We start from the raw sequence: 24,471 nt of genomic DNA on the forward strand, positions 1-24,471 counted from the left end.
TAAAAGAAAAATCCCTAAATCTGTGTCGATTCTCATTTATTGCCCAGCTTATTAAAAAAATCAATTCTAGAATGACTGGCTCATCAACAGCTATTAATTATTATTGAATTTGCCCTGACCGGCTAGAATGGTGCTATACAAAGAAAACAAGAGATTAAGCCCTTGCTTTATGTGGGTTTTTTTTTTTTGTTTTTCATTAGACAAGAAAGAAACATTAAAGTTCACATCAGATCCTTCTGCTCCCTGCTCAAAACTTCCCAAGGCCATCAGCTCTTCCTCAGCATGGGCATTCAAGGCCACCACACCTAGCCCTGTCCGTTCTTCAAGGTAAGTCCCCTGCAGCGTGAACTCTGGATATAGCTGCCAACTCAGCTTGTCACTCAATAAATGTTATTAGGTTAGTTAAAATGTACATGCAGACTGTCAGAATTTGGGTTTAAAAACTATGCTACTTAATTCTATTCCTTTTCAAGGGGCTAGTTTAAAAAAAAGTTATTTACCCAATTGGCTTAATTCCCCTTAATTACATTATTCCAGTAGGATAGCCACACTGAGCTTTTATAAGGTTTCATAAAATATTCCCTCTTTTATTCCTCCCTTTCAGTGTTCTCCTTTTCAGGAAATGGCTGAATTTAAAGTTTTCCTACAGTATGTGTTAATTACTTCTTTTCAAATGATAAAGACATCTTTAGAGAAGTTGGCAACTGTTATCTCATGGACCACACTTTAAAAAAAAATTTCTGTAGTTGATGATAAGTCACAAACATTCTAATATGGAACAACCCTCAAGACACTTACAGAACGGACAAATAGGAAACCTCTTTTGAAAAAACCCATTATTGTTAGAAGCTTCTGGCACGTTCTATATATTAGTTAACTTTAAATTAGGAAGAGAAAATTCAGATAGTACTGTGGCCAGGAAGTAAATGTGAATTATATAAAGAAAAATACAGGAGCCAGAAGCATCAGAATTTCCTAATTCTGCTAAAATAAACACCATTTAGCAGGTGAGAAGAACTGTTGCAGATTATCATTTCCCTGTTTTGGATTCTGTACAGTTCCCATTTTTTTTCTCCAAAATATAACCATACCAAATCCCAGTTCCTTCTTTTAGGCTGGAAAGGCTGAGGATTACACTGATTTAGGGCTTTAAAAAGAGGATAAATCTGAGCAAATGATTTCAGGTACTTGAAGTTTTGTGAGGTTACATGAAAACTATGAGACTATGAAACTAAATGAAAATAAGAAAAATAATTTGGCTTTGTGCTTAGTAATTTCTCTCAATGCATTATCTTAAAACTCAGACAAGTCGCCACCTAAAGGTACATTTTATGGGTGGTCACAAGAGATATAAATATCACTAAAGTGTGTGTATAAAACTTGCACACACTCATACTCACTGTTTTTCTTGAAGAGGAATATGTAATGCCATTTATAGGCCACTTTTTTTTTTCCTGCAAGAGATCTTAACATTATAAACAGTAAGCAGGTGTCAAAAGAGAAATAAAAATATTCACATCTCATGATTCTGTAGTCTTCCAAATCCGTGGAAAATTACCAAATACATACAAAAAGATAATGGGACAATACACATACCAGGGAGGGAGCTGTGGAGGGAACAGATCAAGGAGGTATTCTTAGCTTTATGAGTATTTGATTTTTGCAAGAAACATATATTCAAATATTAGTAATTTAAAATTGGGTTAATTTAAAAATTTTTACCATTTATGAACTAATCTTTTTCCCCTTTCTCACTCTTTCTTCTTAACATCTCCCTTTTACCTACTTTTCCCTCCCCAACATCCTAAATGATACTGCACATTTATTCTGTTCAACAAATTAATCCTATTTATGTCCGTATCCTTTTTCTTACTGAGAAGGAGCTGACTTGATGAATCCAAGTTTTCAGGAACCAGTGGCTGGCTGTCTCTCCTTGTGGAGACTTAGGGACATTGCCAAATTCTAATCTTTGGAGTTGTAGGATCTTACGTTTTTTTCAAAAAACTAGAGTACCTCCGCTTCAAAAAAGACAAATGAGCATCAACCAAACGTCTATCATCTAATAAATCACAGAAATTAAACATGAGAAATAAAGTAAATTTTAGGATACTCGACAATCCACTCTAGGGGTACTTAACAATCAACAGAGGTGCTTATTAAAAATGATTATTTCCCATCCCAGTCCCTCAGACATTCTGAATTAGCACAAATGCAGAGAAAGGCCCCCGAATCAGAATTTTAAATAAGGAACTCCCTCTCCCACGTGATTCTGATGCAGGTGGCCTTGGATATTTTGAGAGATTGGTCATACAGCTATGTTCCCTGAGCACTGTTTACAAAATGAAAAGTTTTGTTTCAAAGACCACCAAAATGAGCAGTAGTCTGAGAAGCTCTTGGACTTTAGTCCCCTTACCCACAAGAACAGCCAAGAACATAACAATTGAACTGTATTTATTTTGTCAACTGGACCATTATTTTCTTCAAGCCTCCAGAGACAATTACCCTAACTACTCTTAAGGATTTTAGCTGTCACCCACAGTCATTATATGGAGACATTTTCACACCTGGGATGCAGTACAAGGTGCTTAATGGAATTTTTATGGCTGTGAAAATTAAAGTTCACTAGACTCAACAGAATACTCAAATAAAAGAAGGGATAAAACCTCCCCAAAGGCGCGGGTTGAAAGTAGAGGCTTTTGACTTCCTGATGAGGCAATTTTGCCCAGAAATTCAAACCATGGGATACTATATAGCTCATATGTCTTCACAGTACCCAAATGCCAACTTATCACCACAGTATCAGCCAACGCAGGCTCACTGTAACATTTGGAAGCACAAACCTCCTGTATAAAATGGCCTCTCCTGGGAGACAGAGGCTGTCGCCATGGCGGGGATCATTCCATCCTGGGGCCAGAAGGACCAGGCAGTGCCTTTAATCTTTAACGAGCCACTTTCATGTTCAGATGTAGGGTAGGAACTGGCACTGCATAAGGCTCAACCGGCCTCACAGCACTTTGCTGCAACCCCCACTCTCCCCACAGCTGTGTGAGGGCAGGCGAAGGGAGTCTGTCCCCGCTGGTACAGGTACCAGAACTGGTCCTATAACCTAACTGTGGGTACCCGATTATCCGCTACAGTGTAATAGTTCAGAAAGGTATCCAGTATCAAGAGTACAGCAACTGCTCACCTCAGGCACCGTGAAATACTAGATCCCTAAATGTCAGGGAATTGAAAAAGCAGCGAGCCTGCAGGAAAAGGGAGAGTCCAAAGGTGACAGGACACAGGCTGAGGCTCTAATAAGACAGGGGGAAAGGAAGTCAGCGACATGACCCAACTGCCATCCTGGGGAGCGCACTTTAGAAACCTGGCAACAGAAATCTTGGAACCGCTGGACATGTAACTTTCTATACAAAGCTATTTCTTCCTTTTTTTCCCCTGAGCTGCTAATACAGAAGGGCAGGGAAAGGCCCTTGTCATCCAAGTCCCTCACCTAAACAACTCCCAAAGCCTCATAATGAAGTGATTAGTAAGCTCCGGTCCTATTCCCCAGTAACCAACCACCCTCTCAGAACAAAGATTCCAGCATTCAACTCTGAAGATTTCCTGAATGCACAGTTCTTTACTGTATTACCTCTGGATTCTTCTCCTCAAATACATCTACACACACTCTCTTCTTTCTCTCTACTCCCTGCCACCTCCCATACTCATGCCCTGCCTCCGATAAGTGAGACTTCCTGACTTTTCACGTTGGTTTCCATTAGAAATGCCACAAGATTAAGTGACCTTCTCACAGGTTCCCAAGCCTAGGGGGTCTTTGTTGACATGTGTTTCATGTGGACGGGTGACTCCTAGCCAAGTAGATAAGGTTACCTGTTCACCTACAGTTAATCTCCAAACTGGCTTAGGTAGGCTAGGGAAATAAAAGGTAAGACTGCACAGCTTGAATGTCCCATCAATGTAATCAAGATAATGGAAGAGAAAGAAAAGACAGGAGAGATTTCAAAATAAAGACTGAACTGTGCATTTCAGTAGCACTTAAGAAAACACTCCGTCTGACTAAGCACCTGATTGAGTAGACTAATACCCAAAGGACTGTACATTCTCCAAAGATTATTGTGCTCACAGTTCTTGCTTTCCTCAAGGTTCATAAAATCAGACTTGCATTATTTATAATAGAGCAGATAGGTAGATCCTAACAGCCAGAATTTTACTGATTTCCTTGCAAATAAAGCTACAACCTTATTTCAACCCAAATCCATGTAACAAGGAAGGAAATACATTTTGTTTAGGTCTTTCAAAGGTATCTCTCAACCCTTTTGTAAGAGAACAAAAAAAAAAGGGTTAGAGAAAGGAATACAACTCTGTCCCAGGCTGAAGCACTTAAAAACAAAACAAAACAAAAAACCATTACAGGGAAAATGCCCATAATACATTCTTCACTGAAAATAAAAAAGCATTAACAGGGGCACCTGGGTGGCTCAGTGGGTTAAGCCTCTGCCTTTGGCTCAGGTCATGATCTCTGGGATGGAGCCCGCATCAGGCTCTCTGCTCAGCAGGGAGTCTGCTTCCCCCTCTCTCTCCGCCTGCCTACTTGTAATCTCTCTCTCTGTGTCAAATAAATAAATAAAATCTTTAAAAAAAAAAAAAAGCATTAACAGAACAGCAGTTGGGGACTACACACACACACACATACACATATACACATAGAATGAAAAAAAGATACAAAACATATAGCTTAAATGTCTAGAACCATTGGGGCAACTTGGTGGCTCAGTTGGTTAAGCCTCCCACTCTTGGTTTCCTCTCCAGTCATGATCTCAGGGTTGTGACATCAAGGCCCCAATGGGCTCTGAGCTTAGCGTGCAGTCTGCTTAGGATTCTTTCCCTATGGCCCTGCCTCCCACCCCCTGGCTCGCTCTCTCTCAAATAAATAAAAGTCTTTTTTAAAAAAGTCTAGAGGGACGCCTGAGTGGCTTAGTTGGTTGAGCGACTGCCTTCGGCTCAGGTCATGATCCTGGAGTCCCTGGATTGAGTCCCACATCAGGCTCCCTGCTCGGCGGGAGTCTGCTTCTCCCACTGACCTCTCTCCTTTCATGCTCTCTCTCTAATAAATAAATAAAATCTTAAAAAAAAAAAAAAAAAAAAAAAGTCTAGGGGTGCCTGGGTGGCTCAGTGGGTTGGAGCCTCTGCCTTCGGCTCAGGTCATGATCTCAGGGTCCTGAGATCCAGCCCTGCATCAGGCTCCCTGCTCAGCGGAGAGCCTGCTTCCTCCTCTCTCTCTCTCTGCCTGCCTCTCTGTCTACTTGTGATCTCTGTCAAATAAATAAATAAAAATCTTTTTTAATTTAAAAAAGTCTAAAATCAAAAAAAAAAAAAATAATAAAAAAAAAAAAATAAAAAAGTCTAAAATCTTTTAATAGTAGCTACTTCTGGTAAAGGAGATGTTTACCTTCTGCTTTATATGTATACTTCTGCGCTATTTTAGTTTTTTTAAATGAGCTGTATAAGCTAATTAGTATTACGAGAAATAGGATCACTTGACAAAATGAAACAATTTGAACAAGTTGGTAGGGCCATTCTAAGCTAAATTTTCAGCATATGTAAAGCTATATTCACTGAGGCAAATTTCTAAAGAAGTTACAAGAAATTCATAGTTTGAGGATAGAACTGTTTGTTCACCATCACTGGCAGCAGTGTGCTAGGTCCTGCCGGATAAAGAGAGAGAGTTTCATGCTCACAGTTCTTGCCTCCCCGCTCTTTCCTCTCTCAAGGAAACCACAGCCAGGGGATGAAAGAGCACATCAACAGACCACTGAATGCTGTGTACAGAGGCAGTCTTGCAGCTTGCTAACTACATGCGACTCAGAAATCTTTGCTCTTCGTCAGGTCGGTTTTACCAAGTTATCTGATGAACTTAAAAATCAGATATGCTACCTAGTGGAAAAGCTAAAATCAAAAATGGTGACAACACTGAAAGCTGGCAAGGATACAGAGAAACTGAATCTTCTACTTTGCTGGTGGGACTGTAAAATGCACAGCCACTCTGGAAAACCGTTTGGCAGTTTCTTTAAAAAACTAAACATATACTTGCCATCAGACTCAGCAATTGCATTCCTGGGCACTTAACCCAGAAAAATTTAAAACTGTGTCCACAAAACACCTGTACCCAAATGTTCACAATGGCTTTACTGATATTGCCCAAAACTGAAAACAACCAAAATGCCCTTCGACAGGTGAATGGTTAAAGAAACTGTGGTCCATTCACACCACGGAATACCATTCAGCCATAAAAAGGAGCAGACTATTGCTACACACAACCTGGATAGAGAGGGCTGAGTGAAAAATGCCGATCTCAGAAGGCCACATATTGTTATGACCCATTTCCATAACACTTCAGAAATGACGAAATGAGAGAGGAAGAGAGAGAGAGAGAAGAGATCGCTGGTTGCCAAGGATTAGGGATGATACGGCTCTAATGGTGCAATTACTCATTCCACTGTCCGATCACCAGGGGGAACCCAGAAAGGTGAAAAGCGTGTAAAGCAAAGCACATTTCTTACTATTTTGCATTTGCATCTGAACTTCAAGTCAGGAGCCAAAAGGCAGAAGTAACCGAGCGCAGAGTGAACCCCGCTGTGGTTCCAGCTCAGCTTTCAGCGGAAAGCGTCCTGCTTGAAATCAGCAGTATCAGAACATTGCAGCAATTGGACGAAGAAATTGTGAAAGACGGGGTTACCAGGCAGGGCAGCTCACATTTGACAGCTTCTGACCACAACTAGGTTTTCTTACTGAAGTCTCAGGAGCAGTCTCCAAAATGTGAGGGAGAGGTTAGCAGAAAAACTTCCAAGGATGCTTCCTCCGTGATTTCTTCGGGCCAGTCCTCACGGGGCCTCTGAGCAGGGGAAGCAGGACCCGGGTCTCAAGCCCAGAGAACAAAGTTTTACTTTCTGTACTGATCAGGACTTCCTCCTGAAAGTGGTCTGTCACCATTTATGCCACTATCGCTTACAAGAGGAGGCCAGCTACACATCTCGTGTAGAAGCCACTTTACTGGGAAGGCCTACCAACTAACAGGAAGACACACTCCCACAATGAAAAAAAAAAAAAACTGAAAAATGAACTGCCACCAATACATTCTCCTCTAAGCCAATGTTTTAGCTGTTTAGCCAAATGTGCTTTTAAGGGTGACTGGTTTATACATCAAATACAAATATAATGTTAGAATTAGGAATAAACTATAAAGCCATCCTTCAGTGTGAACAGAACTAAAACTAGTAGAATATGTAACAAGTATTACTAATACCATTTTTTTTTCAATTTCCAGAGAAAAAGAGAGCGATCGAGAGCAAGAGCACAAGCAGGGGGAGCGGCAGACAGAGGGAGAAGCAGGTTCCCCGCTGAGCAGAGAGCCTGATGCGGGGCTTGATCCCAGGACCCTGAGATCATTACCTGAGCCGAAGGCAGACACTTAACCAACTGAGCCCCCCAGGCGTCCCGCTAATATCACTTTTTAATCACATTCCATACAAGAGGACCATGTATAAAAAATTTCAAAGCCCAACCTTCTATGAACTGGAATCTACTTCTGAAGACCTACTCTGAAAAGTCATCATCACAGGCGAGCCAGTAGAGTGTGAGGCCATTGGAGCCTGGGTGGTTGAGAGTTTGGCCTTTATGGCCAGAAGGGTTCCAACACTGTGTGGCCTTAGGCCTATCACTTAACTTCTTTGTGCAGTGTTTTCACATCTGTGGAACACAAATACTAGTACCTACACTTCATAAAACTGTTGGGAGGATGAAATAAGTTCTTATAAGCAAGTCCCTGCACCTGGCCAGTACATGACTGTTGGTAATTTTTATACAGGTAAAGTATGGCGCAAAGACAAGTATCACACAGCAAAAGAATTGTCAGTCCTACACAAAACTCTCTTCTACTTTTAGACACAAGGAAGCTTTCGCCTCACTCGCACCAAAGAATGCATACAATCCCATTCAGAAAAAAGTATCATTTTACACAATGTAATGAGTAAAATAAACCCTGCGGAGCACGCCTAAGGCTTCCCAAGCTCTCATGGACAACATATGATTTCAACAGGGACTGTTTTGTAAAGGCAGTTTTATAATATCCTTTATCAAATGAAATGTTCAGAGTGAAAATTCAAGGCTTCACACACCAGGCACAGACTTTCAAAAACATCTGTACCCTCACTCATGTTCCCCATCCTTCTTTCCTCATCAAGGTCATAATAACCGAAGATCTCTGTAGGCTGGTGCACAGCCTGACAGCATGCCATCCTCCAGAACAGGCACTAACTGGGGAAGGCAGGCCCCGGGGGTCAATATCCTCTTAACAGCCCCAACCCACACCCCGCCGCAGGCACAAAGATGGGAGTTTGTTCTAGAGACACTTAAAAAAGTTTTGACTTCAATAATCCAGACACGATGCCATACCTTTCTCCACTTCTAGGCTTCCCAACTCAGGGAACAACCACAGACATTTTGGAACCAGAAACATAAATTGTTTCCAAAAGTGTTCAACAATGCTTGTCCAAAGGCCCCCGTAGAGCTGGTAATTTAGACAGCTGTGCTAGGAGCCACAGAAGCTTCATTTTCTAAGGAGTATTGCTTCCGAACAATTGAAACTTTCTCCAGTGCAAAGCCAAGACACAGGGAGCAGTGTTCTTTGCGGAACACCCACAACAGTTTCATTTTCGTTTAACCACCAAAATAACAGCTCCAATAATCTATCAAGTTTGACATTTTATCCAACTAAGCAATTAAACCAGGATGCAAAGCCTGCAGATATTCCCCCGTTTGCTCTGTTTCAACATTGGTTTTGACATTACAGAAACACAAACTAAGAATACTTGTTCCTAGACTACTTATAAAAGGCTTCTATAAAGCAAACACAAACTTCAGTGTCTCAAAAAAAAACAAAACAAAACTGTATGCCCCCAAATTGTATTGGTCTTCTACCTTTAAGCGGCTTTATTAGCAGTGAGTAAAGGCCAAGAAGTTGAAAACTCCTTTTTAGTATTTAGTCAAATACTAAAATACTCCTGATACAGGCACCAAAGGTAAGTTCTATTGACTTATCCTTAAGCATATTAAAGGAAAGCATCCCTCACCTAATCTCTAAGTAGTAAAAATTATGGTTGTGATCTAGTAAATCACCAGGCGATGGAACTTCTCTCCCCAAGTAGGAATGGGAGTCCTCAGCTGGTTGCTTCATTTACAGGTAGCATAAGGAAGAAAATGATCTCAGTGTCCTCAGAAACACCTAGAACAATGCTGTTCAAAGTGCCTTAAATCCCTCCTCTGCAAAATAAAGGCAGCCCCCAAATTTCTGAATTTTGGGGTGTCTCAACATTATCACCACCATCATCGTGATTGTTGCCATTGGAATCCCAAATTTCAGTCCCAAACACTCTTGATTCTCTAGGCATAGGACAGGAATCAGGAAACTGGATTTTTTTTTTACAAGTGCTCAGGAGATTCTGGTGCATGCTAAAATTTGAGATCCGCAATAGATGATGTTACCAATGCTTTCTAGGAATAAAAAAAGGTCATAATTTGTATGTAATCCCTGATTTAAAAAATTATCTTAGGTAAAGAATAGGGTATTAAAGAATAGGGTATTAAAACTTACAGAAAGATATTTTAACATGCTTTTATAGTATCTGTGATATCTAACAACAAATTTCAACTTTTCCCCATCTTATTAAGTTTATTAATTTTTTAAGGTTTTTTTTATTTTAGAGAGACTGCATGCACGCAGAAGAAGACTGAGAATCTCAGACTCCCTGCTCAGCATAGAGCCCCACAGGGGTCTCAGGACCCTGAGATCATTACTGGAGCCAAAATCAAGAGTGGGTCGCTCAGCTGACTGAGCAACCCAGGGGCCCCTATTTATTATTATTATTATTTTTTAGTGATCTCTACAGCCAAGGCAGGGCTTGAACTCATGACCCCGAGATTAAGAGATCAAGCCGGGGCACCTGGATGGCTCAGTGGGTTAAGCCTCTGCCTTTGGCTCAGGTCATGATCTCAGGGTCCTGGAATCAAGCCCCGCATCTGGCTCTCTGCTCGGCGGCGAGCCTGCTTCTCCCTCTCTCTCTCTGCCTTCCTTTCTGCCTACTTGTGATCTCTCTCTATCAAATAAATAAATAAAATCTTAAAAAAAAAAAAAAAGAGATCAAGGCAGTCAGGTGCCCCAAATTTTCCCCATTTAAAAAAAAATGGCATTTGGCAGGGGTGTCTGGTTGGCTCAGTCAGTGGTGTGCAGCTCTTGCTCTCAGGGTTGTGAGTTCGAGCCCCACATTGGGCAAAAAGGTTTAAAAAAAAACAAAAACAAAAACAAAAGTTTGGTTGAAGACCAAATGTAAATCAAAATACAGCTAAGTATTTGCATTCTGTGACATCAAAAACTGCTTTCTTGACATGATATTCAGAACCCTTGAGTTCTGTATCAATTCCTTCCAAATAAAACCAGTGGCTTCTTTTTATGTTTGGAGAAAGATCTCAGGATGTGGTTTGTGAGCTTTTCCACAAGTAACAGTGCAGGTGTGGACAGCATGCATCTCAAATAAAAACCAACTAAGATACAATTGCAAATGTATCTTCCTTTTATTAGTTTTCGTAGTACAAGATCCATGTTCAGGGGTGCCTCAGTGGCTCAGTGGGTTAAAGCTTCTGCCTTCGGCTCAGGTCATAATGCCAGGGTCCTGGAATCGAGCTCCGCATCGGGCTCTCTGCTCCACGGGGAGCCTGCTTCCCCCTCTCTCTCTCTCTGCCTGCCTCTCTGCCTACTTGTGATCTCTGTCTGTCAAATAAATAAATAAAATCTTAAAAAAAAAAAAGACATGTTCATGTCTTATATGAAAAATTTTATCAAATAAATAAAATTTAGGAATCTGATGGAGATCATCTGGAGGTGAAGCAGAATTACTACCGTTTTTATGTCCTCCATAAACTGGTTGGCTCACTGTTGCTATTCATCAAGCTGCCGGTCTGCAACTATGTCAACAATCCAGAGTTAGGAACACTGAACCCTACCAGTGGGCGTGGGGATGGATGATTCAGAGTCACTAGGAGTGCTGGGTCCAACTATATGGTGAGGGCAGTAAGGAAGGTGGAGTGGTCTCTGTCCAACTCTCTGGGAATATTCTGGCACCCCACTGCCTACCTGTTCCATAGCAAACACTAGTGAAGGTAAATTTCAGCTCTCACTCGGAATAACTAAGCAAACTCTTCCATCAGTAAATAAAATGAAAGAATGGTACCGAAATCTAGTAGTGCCCAAAAGGTAGAAACAGAGGTAGACAGATGGGAGAAAAACTGAAAAACTAAGAATTTTCCACTGTAGACTGGGCAAGTCCAAGCACCTGCATTATTCCTCCCCACCTCCTGCCCACTGTACAAAATGTTAGCCTTTGCCCTTAACTCTCCCTTTTCGCCCCTCTGAAAAATCCAAAATGCCCAAACAACGGCTGCTAATTTCCAAAAATAGTTCCAAAACAACTCCCTCTTCCTAGAACCATCTCTGACTGCAGATTGCTCCAACCAGCTGAACTTCAGCTGACCCACCCCTGCTAAAGCCAGCCCGAGAAAACACTCTGCTCTCTTTCTCCAAACTAGAATGCTCCTTTTGTCCAGCATTTTCGAATAAAGGCGTATGCTCTGGTGAATCTTCTTCCACACCATGTAAAATAATAATTTAGCATGGTCCAGAGGAAGTATAATTAATTCATTGTGGCCCCACGGACTCAAGACCTAGGGAAAGGCTGGAAGCAGAACAGGATGAGGGTCGTTTCTCAAGCAGATGTCTTAATCGTTAAAAAAAAAAAAAAAAAGAAGAAGGGAAAGATTCACAGAAAATCCTGGAGGGACAACAAACACACTTTCCTATGTATTTGAGGATCAAATATATTGATTCCTGTGCCTTAAGTCTGTATGCATGTGATCTGGACTGAAACTGGAAAGATTTTCCAAAGCAAATGAAGAGTAAAACATAAGAGGACGAGGAGGGAGAGGACTACTCTACATTTACTTAAGTAAAGCTTTTTTTTTTCTTGCAAGTCTTTTAACATAATCCAGCAGTTGCAAATAAACAATGGTACTGATTACTAACCAATTACATTTAACCACTCAGAGCCCTGCAGAGCCTCCAGTTGGCCCACCTTCCTCTAAGTTTCAGGATGACTAGGCAGCATTTCTTTAAAGAGGATCAAGGCAGTTAAAATGTCTTCAGCAATCAGACTGGCTTCTGGTAGTTCAAGTGGGGGTGTGTTTCCCCTACTTTTAGAACTGGCCTGATGGAAACAAACGGCTGTCCCAGGGAGCCCTGACCACTCCACAACCTAGAGACAATGAAATCCTTGCTTGATACGCAATTCCAGAAAAGGCCTGAGCACGTTAAACTGGGAGATGGAGGCCTGACCAGCAGCACCGGAGAAGGCCAACTTTTAAAAGTCAAGTAACACTTGCTCAACAAAATTTTTTTAGGAGTTCATAAGCAGCACGAGGGGCGGATGCTGAAAAAGGCGGCTGAGGGAGCAAGACGGTTTTGCTTATCTTTTTATAGGGGAGGACAATGGAGAAATTACCAGACCAAGGTCACTTTCCATTAAAAAAAAAAAAAAAAAAAGACTGGAAGCCTTAAGAGATAAAAACCTGCATAAGCCATGACTCCGTGAAATCGGCAGCCTGGTGAGAATCTCTCCAAGAATCCTGCAGGAAATGAAATGCGGATTAGAATAATTAAATGTAAAGTCTCCTTGAGAGCAATTTCTTGTTCCTGAAGACTTAGAGCCATTTCTGTGAAACGTATCACAGAGAAATTGTGCAGAGGATTTGCCAGGCATCACAGCTTTTCCACGCTCACATCAGGTCTGCAAACGCTATGATCTAAAAAGAACAGGGCAGTGATTTGGGGAGGGAATTACATAATACACCTTATCAGAGAAAAGCACTCCATTCTCCAGTCTTCGCAAAAGTTCCCATCCTCATGTAAGTGTAATATACTTACGGGTTTCAAAAATTACACACATTGCCTCAAAAGAGATGGAGGGAAAAAATATCATCACGGGGTAAAGGCCAAACATTGTCTCTTCTAAATGCTTAAATAGCCAATTATGTGTCTTAATACATTAATTCTATGGAGAGAAAGAAGACTATTAAAGGAAGGTTGAATAAGACATCTTAAAAAATGTACCCTGGGGCCTAAGTCCATTCAACTGACAGTAAAATCACCCCCTCAAAAAAGCAGTTTTATGTAGCATCTAGTATTTTAATTTCCCAGCTGCCAAGAGAAATATATAAGGAGCAGAAATTAAACTAATTATGTCAGCAGCGCAGTGAACAAAACTTTAATTGTATTACACACTAGTTAGACATTTGCTGAACAATACAAAGGCCCTTAAGGGTAGGAACTTCTTTAGAATATAAATGATCCCCAATCAAATGACAAAAATTAGTCTGTTTGGGCAATAAACAGATTCATGGTTTAGATATAAAATTTTAACCAACATCATAATTCAATATAAAAAAATATCTAGTCTAAGAAATAAATCTCTCAAATGGCTTTAAATCACTCTCTGATTTACATATGCTGTATCATTAATAGGTCCTTTAAGCCAGCATGGTACTAATCAGCTTTTTAAACACCCTGCCCACAAAAGGGCCTATTCATTTAGCTGGGAGACAGGTGTTAGCAACCAGCAACCTCTTTTAGCCTGCAGTTTTAGGGGCCTGGCCCGTGATTATTGTGACATGATTGGCAAGTTGAAAAAGGAAGGGCACTTTGAAAGACTGGGAAGGGAGGAGAGAGGGAAAGAGAAACAAGAGACCAAACGGGAGGAAGGAAGATAAGGAAAGAAATGGATGTCAGCCATCTCACGAGGCCACACTTAGAGCCTCCTGGCCTGATGGGAGTGCCCGGGCTACCACCCAGATGGACAGATACACAGGGCTGAATTAGGAGGTTATTCATTCATTCCTGCAGACAGTAACTCTGGATAGATGCCTACACGCCACTCATTCTAAAAACATTTTTTTAAAGATTTTATTTATTTATTTGATAGACAGAGATCACAAGTAGTCAGAGAGGCAGGCAGAGAGGAGGAAGCAGGCTCCCCGCTGAGCAGAGAGCCCGATGCGGGGCTGGATCCCAGGACCCTGGCATCATGACCTGAGCCGAAGGCAGAGGCTTTAACCCATTGAGCCACCCAGGGCCCCTCTAAAAACATTTCTGAGGGTCCTAGTGCTTTCTCATCCCCTATTGTGCAGCTCCCATCTTTAGCCCTCACTCTTCGATAGACTCTGAAAGAGCTGATGGAGTAGATACTCCTTGAAAGAGCTACAGAGAAAGCAAGATTTAGAAAGTCGTCTTCAGCCTTCGGAATAAAAATCCTAGCAGAAAGTAGCAGCGAACATTCATGGAGTCGCCTGCAATGTATAAAGAATATATTTTTCTCTCTTTTAATCCACCTAACAATCCTGCTAGGTATTATTTTCATCTGGGCGATGAAGAAAATGAAGCTGACAGAGATTAAGGAAGGGGGCCTGAGGTAGCATGGCCAGGAAGCGGGAAAGCTGGGATCCAAAACCGGATTTGTCGATTTCTAAACTGTTAGGCTTGTCCCAAGTTTAATTCCCTAACATAACGAGTGCCCCATTCTGTTTGAACTCGGATGGTTCTGTACTTCAGCACTTTTTGTTCCTTCCGTGAACTCAGCAAAGGACCCCTAAGTTGACTGACAATTAAGCCTCCATTATTTTCCTCCATAAGCGCTTCGGCTATGAAGCAGTGAAACATCTGGCAAGTTGGCTTTATTTTTAAATCCTACAGGCAGAGAATTCCCAGGCAGACACCCCTCCTACCCAACACTGATCATAACTAGATTCAACTACCAATTCCAACCTCCAGTTGTTTCCACATTATCATTCATTTGTCCACTCAGGAAATAAAGGAAGCTACTTTCACCAACCCTCCCTCATGACTCCTGACAGATAATACAGTGGGGGGGGGGGGGGGCCTCTCTGTAAAGTAATTTACATAAAAGTTATAAAAGCTCTTTGTTATCTGTCATGACTAGGAAATGGGCTATTCTAGCAAATCAAACATCCTGGATAACATAATGATGCCTTTAAAGGGAAAACCATTTATAAAGAATTTCAAAGCAATGCAACAGTGGCTCCCAAACCTGGCTGCATAGCGGAATCACTTGGGGAGCTTTTTGGAAATAGAGGCCAGAGTAGTTTTCAAAATGTAGATTCTTGGTCATCACTTATCTCCTCAATTAAATCTCCAGGAGGTGGGGCTGGGAAGTCTGTACTTTTAAAAAACCCGGTAGTGACTCAGCTGTGAACTGCAGCTTTCAAGGAAAGGCTGGCTTTGGGGAACTCCTTGCAATAAAACACACTAAAAAGGCCAAAAGCTGCACGGAATAAAGAAGACTTCAGAAACTCCCAAAATCTGTGGTGGATCATTCACTACTGGTGACCAGCCACTGTACTGGCACAACCAGAAAGGAAAGGTTAAGATTTCGTGAGTTGGTACAAAGCTGGAAAAACCAGCTTTGGTTTTTCTATCAGATTCAAAAAGCTGTTTTTCCCCCAGAGGAAACATAAGGTTTTATGCTTGCTTTGAAAAAAGGAAAATGTTTGAAACCATGCAATCGGATTCTCTCAGCCAACTGTTTAGCTACAATTCAGAATGTTAACAGGCCAGATGCATCAAAAATGTGGAGCACTCAACCTGTAGAAGAGAGAGCAAAGAAACATCATGACCATCTTAATTAAGAGAAAGGAAGATAATGGGTTTAAACGTAGGGTGGCATTATAGGATTAGATAAAACCACTGTCCTAATCATGGCAACCAATAAATCCTAGAAACTGGGAGAGCTAAGGCCTATGATTCCTCCCTACCTGGGATGGCTTTCACGTCCTGGTAAAAGTCCTATTTAAAATTCTGTTGTTAATATAAAAAAAAAAACTCTGTTGTTAATATAAAGTCACAGTACAAGAAAATGACCAATTTCCCTACTGAAGGAATAGGAGTTCACATGTTTGTATATAAAAAGACTGTCCTTGTGTGTCAACTACACTTCAGTTAAAAAAATAGACAAAAAAAAAAAAAGAGGTAATAAAAAAGCAGATTGTCCTTATAATTGCCAAACTCTTTCTTACCTAAACACAAGTAACCACTACCAATAACCAATAACCGAACAAAAATAATAACCAGTAATCATTACCAAACAATAATAATGATGAGGCAGCTGGTCCCTTGAGACTTCACCAACAGCAATTTAAACTATGTATTCTCATTTAACTCTAAGTTATGACTTAGTTCTGTATCGCAGGGGTGATGAGATTCTGTGGTGCAGAGGTTAAAACTTTCATCCCAAAACATAAACACTATGGCCAGTACAAGTTTGATATAAAAGTCTCTAATCTACCATTAAAACAATAGCAGCACCAACATTCTATTATAAGAATAAAAAGCAAGGTGGAAATCAGTCCCCCAACGCTCCTTAGGTTTCTGTCTGTGTTTCCAGGAAGTCCTAGGCACAATACTCTTATAGGTGGGTGTGGCTATCACAGTAAACAAGTAAGGAGGGAAGAAATTGTGCCTTTTTTGTTATTATTGCTGTTCTGGCTTTTTAAATTCTGAAAACTGAAAATGCTTTTTCCACTGCTGTCTTAAGAGGCCTTAAAGATGCATTCCTATTAGATGGTGCTCAGCAGTTAGTTATGTCAACCAGCTTGGTCATGGGAAAGATTAAAAACAAATTAATTTCTAATCGGAGAACAGCTCTTTTTCTGTGCATATTATTTTAGCAGTTGGTTAAATCAAGTCAATTTAGAGGATTTAGAGCAGTTGATCCCAGTGTAAACAGTAAGAATAACAGCTCTCTACCTGATCAATTTGATAGTTTTTAGTGGGCTGATCTTTGTAACCAGATATAGACATTAAAGTGTGTGTGTGTGTGTGTGCGCGTGCGCGCGCGCGTGCACATGAGTTTATGTCCTAGATTACATGGAAATTTTCTTTGAGCACAATTAAGTTATTTGGGGCGCCTGGGTGGCTCAGTCAGTTAAGTGGCTGCCTTTGGCCCAAGTTATGATCCCAGGGTCCTGGACTCAAGTCCTGCATCGGGCTCCTTGTTGGGGAGGGAGCCTGCTTCTCCCTCTGCCTGCCACTCTCCCTGCTTGTTCTATCTCTCTCTCTGATGAGTAAATAAATAAAATCTTTTTTAAAAAATCAAGTTATTAAGTTATTAAACAGCCCTGACACATCAATCTGTAATTCTTTTTTTTTTTTTTAAGATTTTATTTATTTATTTGACAGACAGAGATCACAAGTAGGCAGAGATGCAGGCAGAGAGAGAGGAGAAAGCAGGCTCTCCACGGAGCAGAGAGCCCGATGCGGGGCTTCATCCCAGGACTCTGGGATCATGACCTGAGCCGAAGGCAGAGGCTTTAACCCACTGAGCCACCCAGGTGCCCTCAATCTGTAATTCTTATACACAATTTCCAAACTTTAGAAAATGACACCCCTAAACTGTGGTTTAAGAAATGTACTTATTAAGGAATATGCCATAACGTTTTAGAAATACCTGCCATCATCTATTTCCTTGAATGTGAAAGAGAATGCAATCAGGAAAAAAGGATAAAGAAAGTTGTCAAACCTGAAATCGCCTGATCAGGAAAGAAATAACACTGCAGCTCCCAACCCTGGAACTCTGTATAAGAACACAGCAAAGCACCGTGCCCCCTGCCTATTCCCATTCCTAGAAAAACGGCTCAATAGACAGCTTTGGCCACATTTCAGTAACCTGGAGTGTCACCGGGAAAATCACAAGTTTCCCCGGACGGCTGTAGCAACAGGAGTGATGGGAAGTCTTCCCTGTTCTCCAAACCAGCTGTAAAGGGATGAATAAGGAACTTCCTGCTTTCTTAGAAGGCCATATGCACCTGCGGATGATTATTCATTTGGTCACTGTGGCCTTTAGCCAAGGTGCAAAGTGACAGTTGTGGGTAAAGCCCTATTTCCAAGCTAACAGTAATTCTTCCCCGAGGTAGGCTGGGAGGAGCTTGATAGAATCTTCCTTGATTACACAAGCAGTTTTCTCCCACTAGAACAAACGACAGACCAACAAAAAGGAGAAAATACGCTGTTGTTGATATCTTCCGCCAGCTCGAAACCAAGCTCTGAGCAGACAGATGTCTGCCATGCTCCGACTCCCCTGGTCTAGCCATATACTTCCCTACGCCTGGTCAAATGTCTCAGGGGCAGCCCGCGGCACAGAGGCCCCACTTCCCTTCTCCGTCTCGGCCAGTGGCGACCTCACCCATCACCCCAAATAAACGGAGGGCAAATCCCTAGAGGGAAGAGTGGGCGGAGGGGTGGGGGGAAGCACATTCCCAAACTTCTCCACCAAGCCTCCGAACTCCAGCCGCCTCCTTCCAACGAGCCTCAAGGGCTCCTCCACTAGGAAGCAGGGACAAGCTAGGTCCTTTAGAGAGGGCACCAGGCCGCCGCGTACCTGACTCAGTTTCCTCTGCCATAGAGAGGCATCCTTCCCCCACAAGCCAGCTGAACCTGCTGGTCTTTAAGGCTTCTGGAGCTACTTGAAGACACCTGTCTCGAGTTACTGCCCCCACAGGTGAAATGCTTTCTTTGAAGGTACTTGTAATGGGACAGGTGCGAGCGGCCCCGGATGCGGAGACTTCCAGCGAGGCAGGGAGAGCCCCAGGCCGCGCCCCGCATACAGGAGGCGCCTCCGGACCACAGCCCGGCGAGACCCGAAGCCAAGCAGCACTCCCACCCCGACCTCCCCCAGGACCCCACCCAGGCCGGGCACCTCGCGTATCCCAACGCCGCCGCGGCCGCCTCCTCACCTGCCGCGGCCGCCCGCCCGCCCGCCCGGCGGTCCGCACCTGGGAGGGGAGGGGCCGGATCCGGGCCGCCTCAGGCAGGGGGGCTCCGGGCTCCGCAGCGGCGGCGTCTCTGGGGCTGAGGGGCACCGGGGGGCGGTCGCGACATCCTCACGGGCGGCCCCAGGAAGTTGGCCCCCCCACCCATCGCCAGGCGCCGGGCCCGGCCGCTCCCGCCCCTCGCGCGGCTCCGCCCCCAGCGCGGCCCCGCCCCTCCCGGGAGCGCGCCTCCGCTCCTGCCGTGCCCGACCCACCATAGAGAAGGGCAAGGCGCGCGGCGGGCTAGAGAGTGGCCTCCGTGCGCGCCCCCTGGCGGAGCTAAGGCTGCCGGAGGCGGGGTATGCCCACCCTGAACTTGAGCCCCGTGGCGGAGGCGTCGGTTCCCTAGTGTCAGGGCTTCCGTGGCGCCTCCGCGGCGCCTCGTTGTCTTGGTCACCGGCCTCTGCAAGAGGAGCTGGAGTCCAGGTCCGTGGCTCAGCTAGGTGGTGGTCCAGCTTGGTGGCCTTGAGCGAGTCCCTTAACATCCTGGACTCGTTTCGTTGTAAGAATTTGTGAGTTGCCTCACTTGGATATCTCATTGTTCCTCCCAACAATGCTATAAGCAGGTGAGGGTTCCCCAGATTACAATGGAGGGAACCCACGCCCATTAGGGTTCACTAGCTTATTCAAGGTCCCTTAGCTGGGAAGTAATAGAAGCCAGATGTGTAAGACATCAAAACTCATGCTTGTCCCTCTCACTCCCTGGCACCTCCATCATCTAGCATTTCCCGGTCTAAACCCCCAGGGTTAGCTAGTTTTACCTTAGGAGGGTGAGGAAACTGCTCAGAAGAAGGCCTTCTGTGCTTAGGAGCCCACTCTGAACATTCATCAATTGTGTACCTTTCAGCAGGTACTTAATGCCTCTGAGCTCTAGCTAGCTTCCTCATCTCTTAAACAATTGGAACGGTTGTTAGGGGGCAGGGTAGTATGAGAACTAAATGAGCTAATGCATATAGAAGTGCTTAGTAAACTGTAAAGCCTCAGGGTTGCATGGGGGATCATAAGCCAGTGTGCACGAAAAAAATACCTAGCCATGAAAATAATATACATTCTAAACATTATTCTGACCATATCCAGTGACACTTAATTTTCTTTTGTTTTTAGGTTCCTGTCGAAACCTCCCACAGTTGTTCTGAGCAATTTTTTTTTTATTTTTTTTAAAGATTTTATTTATTTGACAGAGAGAGAGAGATCACAAGTACGCGGAGAGGCAGGCGGGGATGAGGGGAAGAAGGCTCCTTGCTGAGCAAAGGGCCTGATGCGGGGCTTGACACGGGGCTCGATCCCAGGACCCTGAGATCATGACCTGAGCCGAAGGCAGAGGCTTAACCCACTGAACCACCCAGGCGCCCCTTCAATTTGTATTTTAAAATAAGGACTATCATGAGAAAAAAATGACATAAAAATACTATCATTTATACATGTGGCCTGTCACTCTACAAGTATTTCTAATCTTCACAACTAAGCAAAATGAGTGTTGTTCCTGTGTTATTAACGAAGATCTGAAGGTTAATTTACCCAAAGCCACACAGTCTGAAAAAGGCCAAGCTGAAATTTGAAACCAGGTCTTTCCATCCCCATTAATTCATGGAAAGATTGGCCTTCTAGAGGCCTCCTGCCCCTCATCTTTTTCCTACCTGGCTATTTTGGTAACTTTCCTTGATGGAATTCTGTCTTCTCTGCTTCTCCAGGGCTTTACTCCCCCGATGAAGTCATTTATTGTCTCCTGTTCTCCCCTACCCCGCTTGAGATGTCAGGACATTGTTCATCCTCTCATTGCTGAAATGGATTTGTGACCTGTGATTAAGGCACAGCATTCTCCACCTGATCTGTCTTTCTCTTGGTGTTAATTATAGTCACAGAAAGTTAATAGGGCCAGAACAAGAATGGGGTGAGACCAGAGATGTTTTTGTAAGCTCAGTTTACAAGCTGAGGGCTCAGTTTCAAAGGGAAGTACGCTCAATCCACTGGCCGGACCCAATGACTAGAGTCTAGATTCATGACATCCTCTGGGGGTCTTTTTTTTTTTTTCCTGAGTCCTCTGGTCCATATTACAGCTAAATCATGGGAATGTTGCTAAATAATGTACATATCACTGAAGCAAGGAGGTCTCAGCGGCATTTATCCACACTCCTCCTTTCTCCACCTTTAACATTAACACCATCACTATTTTTCATCTTTAGCGTGCCCTTCTGCAGAGGCACTCAATAATGTACCCATTGTGCAAGTAATCTAAAATCCTTTTCGGCAAGCAATAGTATTTAGTAGTAATAAAACACTAATTTGTCCACCAAGTGACATATTTATAGGAGCTGTTTACTTTGACATATTTTTATTATTTCTACCCATTTGCTAAGTACTTTCCAATACATATTTATGAAGCACATGCCTTTCCCCAAACACTAGTGAGAAAATAAATCATATTATTTCTTTTATTAGCAGCAGCATGGCTTGTCAGTGCTAGTGCCCGGACTTTTGTTACTTCTGGCACGAGCTGAAAGAATTAATGGTGATTGAGCACCTACTATGTGCCAGACTTTCTGTGAGAGGCACTTTACATAAATTACCTGTTAAGTTCCCCTGAGACATATAATTCTACCAGTTAGGAAAATATAACTCCACTGCAGCATAGATTTTACCAATGAGACAGAGACATTACCTGGTCCAAGTAATTTGGCCAGAAAGCATTTTGAACCTCGTTCTTTTCCTTATCCCAAACCCCAAATCATCATTCCATTTCACCAGCCCCCTCTTAACTTCTCTGGACCTATTATGTAAACTATAAAGAATTCCTTTCTGAAAGAGGCTGTGTAAACTCCCCTAGAATGGAACAGAGATAAATAGACACGAGATGCTAATCCCAATTTTTCTACAAGAGGTAACTCTCTAAGGGAGTTATTCCCTAAGAAGTCAGGGGTAGGGTATTTTCCAGATAGAAGGGCCAATACAAGATTTCTACTCATTCCTGGAGACAGGACTAGTTACAGAGTTTACAGGGCACAGTGCGAAATATGGGACCCTTGTTCAAAAAGTATTAAGAATTTCAGGATGGCAACAGTAGAGAACTAAAGTAAGCACGGGACTCTGTGCGACTGCACTGGTCACACTACCATGAAGCTGGCCTTGCCTGGACAGAAGGAAGCTGTCACTAGTACTTCCCGGGCATCGAAGCTTCACAATGATATGAGATTAAGTTGTCATAGGACTGGAAAAGTATTTGCTGCTTTACATAAGCTATATGACTCTAAAGCAATTCTATCCATCAGGCATTATTATTTTTTAAAGATTTATTTATTTATCCTAGAGAGAGAGAGAAACAGGGGAAGGGCAGGGGGAGAGGGAGAGAGAGAATCTTCACGCAGGCTTCCCGCTGAGCACCATGCCTGCTGCAGGGCTCAATCCCTGAGATCATATATACCTGAGCCGAAATCAAGAGTCAGCCACTTCACTACTGAGCCACCCAGGAGCCCCTATGCAGTGAGCATTATCTTCCCCTTTTCACGGTAGCTGAAACAGGCTTAAAGAGTCTAAGTGATTCATCCAATGACACCAAGTTAAGTGTCAGAGCTAAGACTGAGTTAGTTGAAATATAAAAAAATTGTATTCCTTGGGGCCCCTTGGGTGGCTCAGCCAGTTAAGCATCTGCCTTTGGCTCAGGTCACAATCCCAGGGTCCTGGGATTGAGGCTTTCCTGGGGCTCCCCGCTGATCTCCCTCTCGCTCTGCTGCTCCCCCTGCTTGTGCTCTCTCACTCTCTTGCTCTCTCCTGCTCTCAAATAAGTAAAATCTCTTAAAAAATTAAAAAATCTTGTTCCTTGATTTTGTATTATTTTCCACATGGGCCCATTGTCTTCTGGCAAAACCCAGGCTTCAGTTAAGGAATGTTACACCCAGAAACTGCAGAGGGGGCAGAGAAGGGCTAAGGTTCAAAGGTTATCACGGCGTCAAACTAGTGCAGCCGCTGAAGTGTAGCTGTAGAGCTCCCGGACACACAGACCTTCCACCTTTCATCGACTGGGAGAGAGAGCTCTGTGCGTGCCCAACGTCATGGTCAGTACCTGGCCTCCCTCTATAGGATAAGCAGGAGACACAATGCGGTCTCTACCTTGATAAAAGGTAACTACAGGGAACCTGCAGAACCTTAATGATAAAATATTGGAAACAGCACACTGAAGTCAGGAACAAGACCAGAACAATGGCCATGAGTGCTTCTATTTGACTTAGTATCTTAAGTTAGTCTAGCCAGTGCAATAAAACAAGAAAAAAATGAGAAAAACACATTTTTGAGGGTAACCTTTTTTTAAAGATTTTATTTATTGGAGAGAGAAAGAGGGAGCATGAGGCAGGGGAGGGGCAGAGGTATAGGAAGAAGCAGACCCCCTCTGAGCAGGAAGCTTGACTCAGGGATTAATTCCAACACCCTGGGATCATGACCTGAGCTGAAGGCAGATGCCCAACCAACTGAGCCACTCAGGCACCCCCTGAGGGTAAGCTCTGATGAATGATATAACTAGCTCTACTTTAAACTCCACGCATCATAGAGCCTTCTCCAATGCCCTTCCTCAAAATACCACGTTGGACAGTATTAACTATCCAGTACTATTCCATGCCAGAACACAGCAAAAACCTAGTGGGATATGCATATTTCTAAATCCCTTAGCTCCTCCTGGCTCACATCTCAGGAACCCATAGACCATTGCTTTTGTTGTTGTTTGTTTTGACCATTTTTTAAAAAAGATTTTATTTATTTGAGTAGGGAGGAAGAGGAGAGGGAATGGGAGAAGCAGACTCCCAGCTGAGCAGGGAGCCCAATGACTCTGAGATCATGCCCTGAGCCGAAGGCATACGCTTAACTGACTGACCCATCTAGATGCTCCAACCATTATTTTTTATTCAGATTTATTTCCCCTAAACCTCTAGTTCACTTTATTTCTTTTAAAGTTTGTTTGTTTGTTTGTTTACTTATTTAAGTGATCTCTACACCCAGCATGGGACTCCAACCCATGACACTGAGATTAAGATGCATATGCTCTTCCAACTGAGCCAGTCAGGTACCCTCCAATTCACTTTAATACCAACGATATCTCCCTTCTCCATGTTCTGTCACTCTCTCATAAATTCCCTAGGGGAAATTGGAAAGAGCTGATAAAGTAGATCCCTGATCCAGCTTTTATGGTGAGCTAAGCTAAGAAAAGGTCAAGATGTGTAGCCTTGGCTACTAGCTGGGCAAAACATACAAAAGAATTTTATCAAAACAGTTACATATTCACAGCTGAAGGCGGCATGAGGATGGAAAGAAGTAGGGTTTTGAATGAGACAACTTGAGTTTGGATTCTGGTGCTGCCACTTATTAGCCTTGTGTCCTCAGCCTTACTAGACTCCTAAGGTCTATAGAATGGAATGATTTCCCATGCCACAAGGCTGTCCTAAGATCTAAATGAGACTCATACAAAGGGCCTATGCACAGGAAAGCCTTGATAAACTTACCCTCTGG

The 24,471-nt window shown here is 43.0% G+C and overlaps 1 protein-coding gene across 4 annotated transcripts in view; it reads right to left on the reverse strand.

Annotated features, from left to right (window-relative positions):
• The window catches only part of RFFL (ring finger and FYVE like domain containing E3 ubiquitin protein ligase), a 66,425-nt gene extending 47,349 nt beyond the window's left edge, over nucleotides 1–19,076 (reverse strand). For 2 of the 4 annotated variants that reach the window (XM_080827175.1, XM_080827170.1), the window contains exon 1: nucleotides 18,904–18,971. The gene's annotated coding sequence lies outside the window, so the exon portion shown is untranslated. Of the gene's footprint in view, nucleotides 1–18,903 lie in introns of all 4 variants that reach the window. The other 2 variants (XM_080827169.1, XM_080827174.1) reach the window with 2 other exon arrangements.
• Nucleotides 19,077–24,471: the final 5,395 nt, after the last annotated feature.

The sequence above is a fragment of the Martes martes genome (genome assembly GCF_963455335.1).
Source record: "Martes martes genome assembly, chromosome: 16".
Taxonomy (NCBI): Eukaryota; Metazoa; Chordata; class Mammalia; order Carnivora; family Mustelidae; genus Martes; species Martes martes.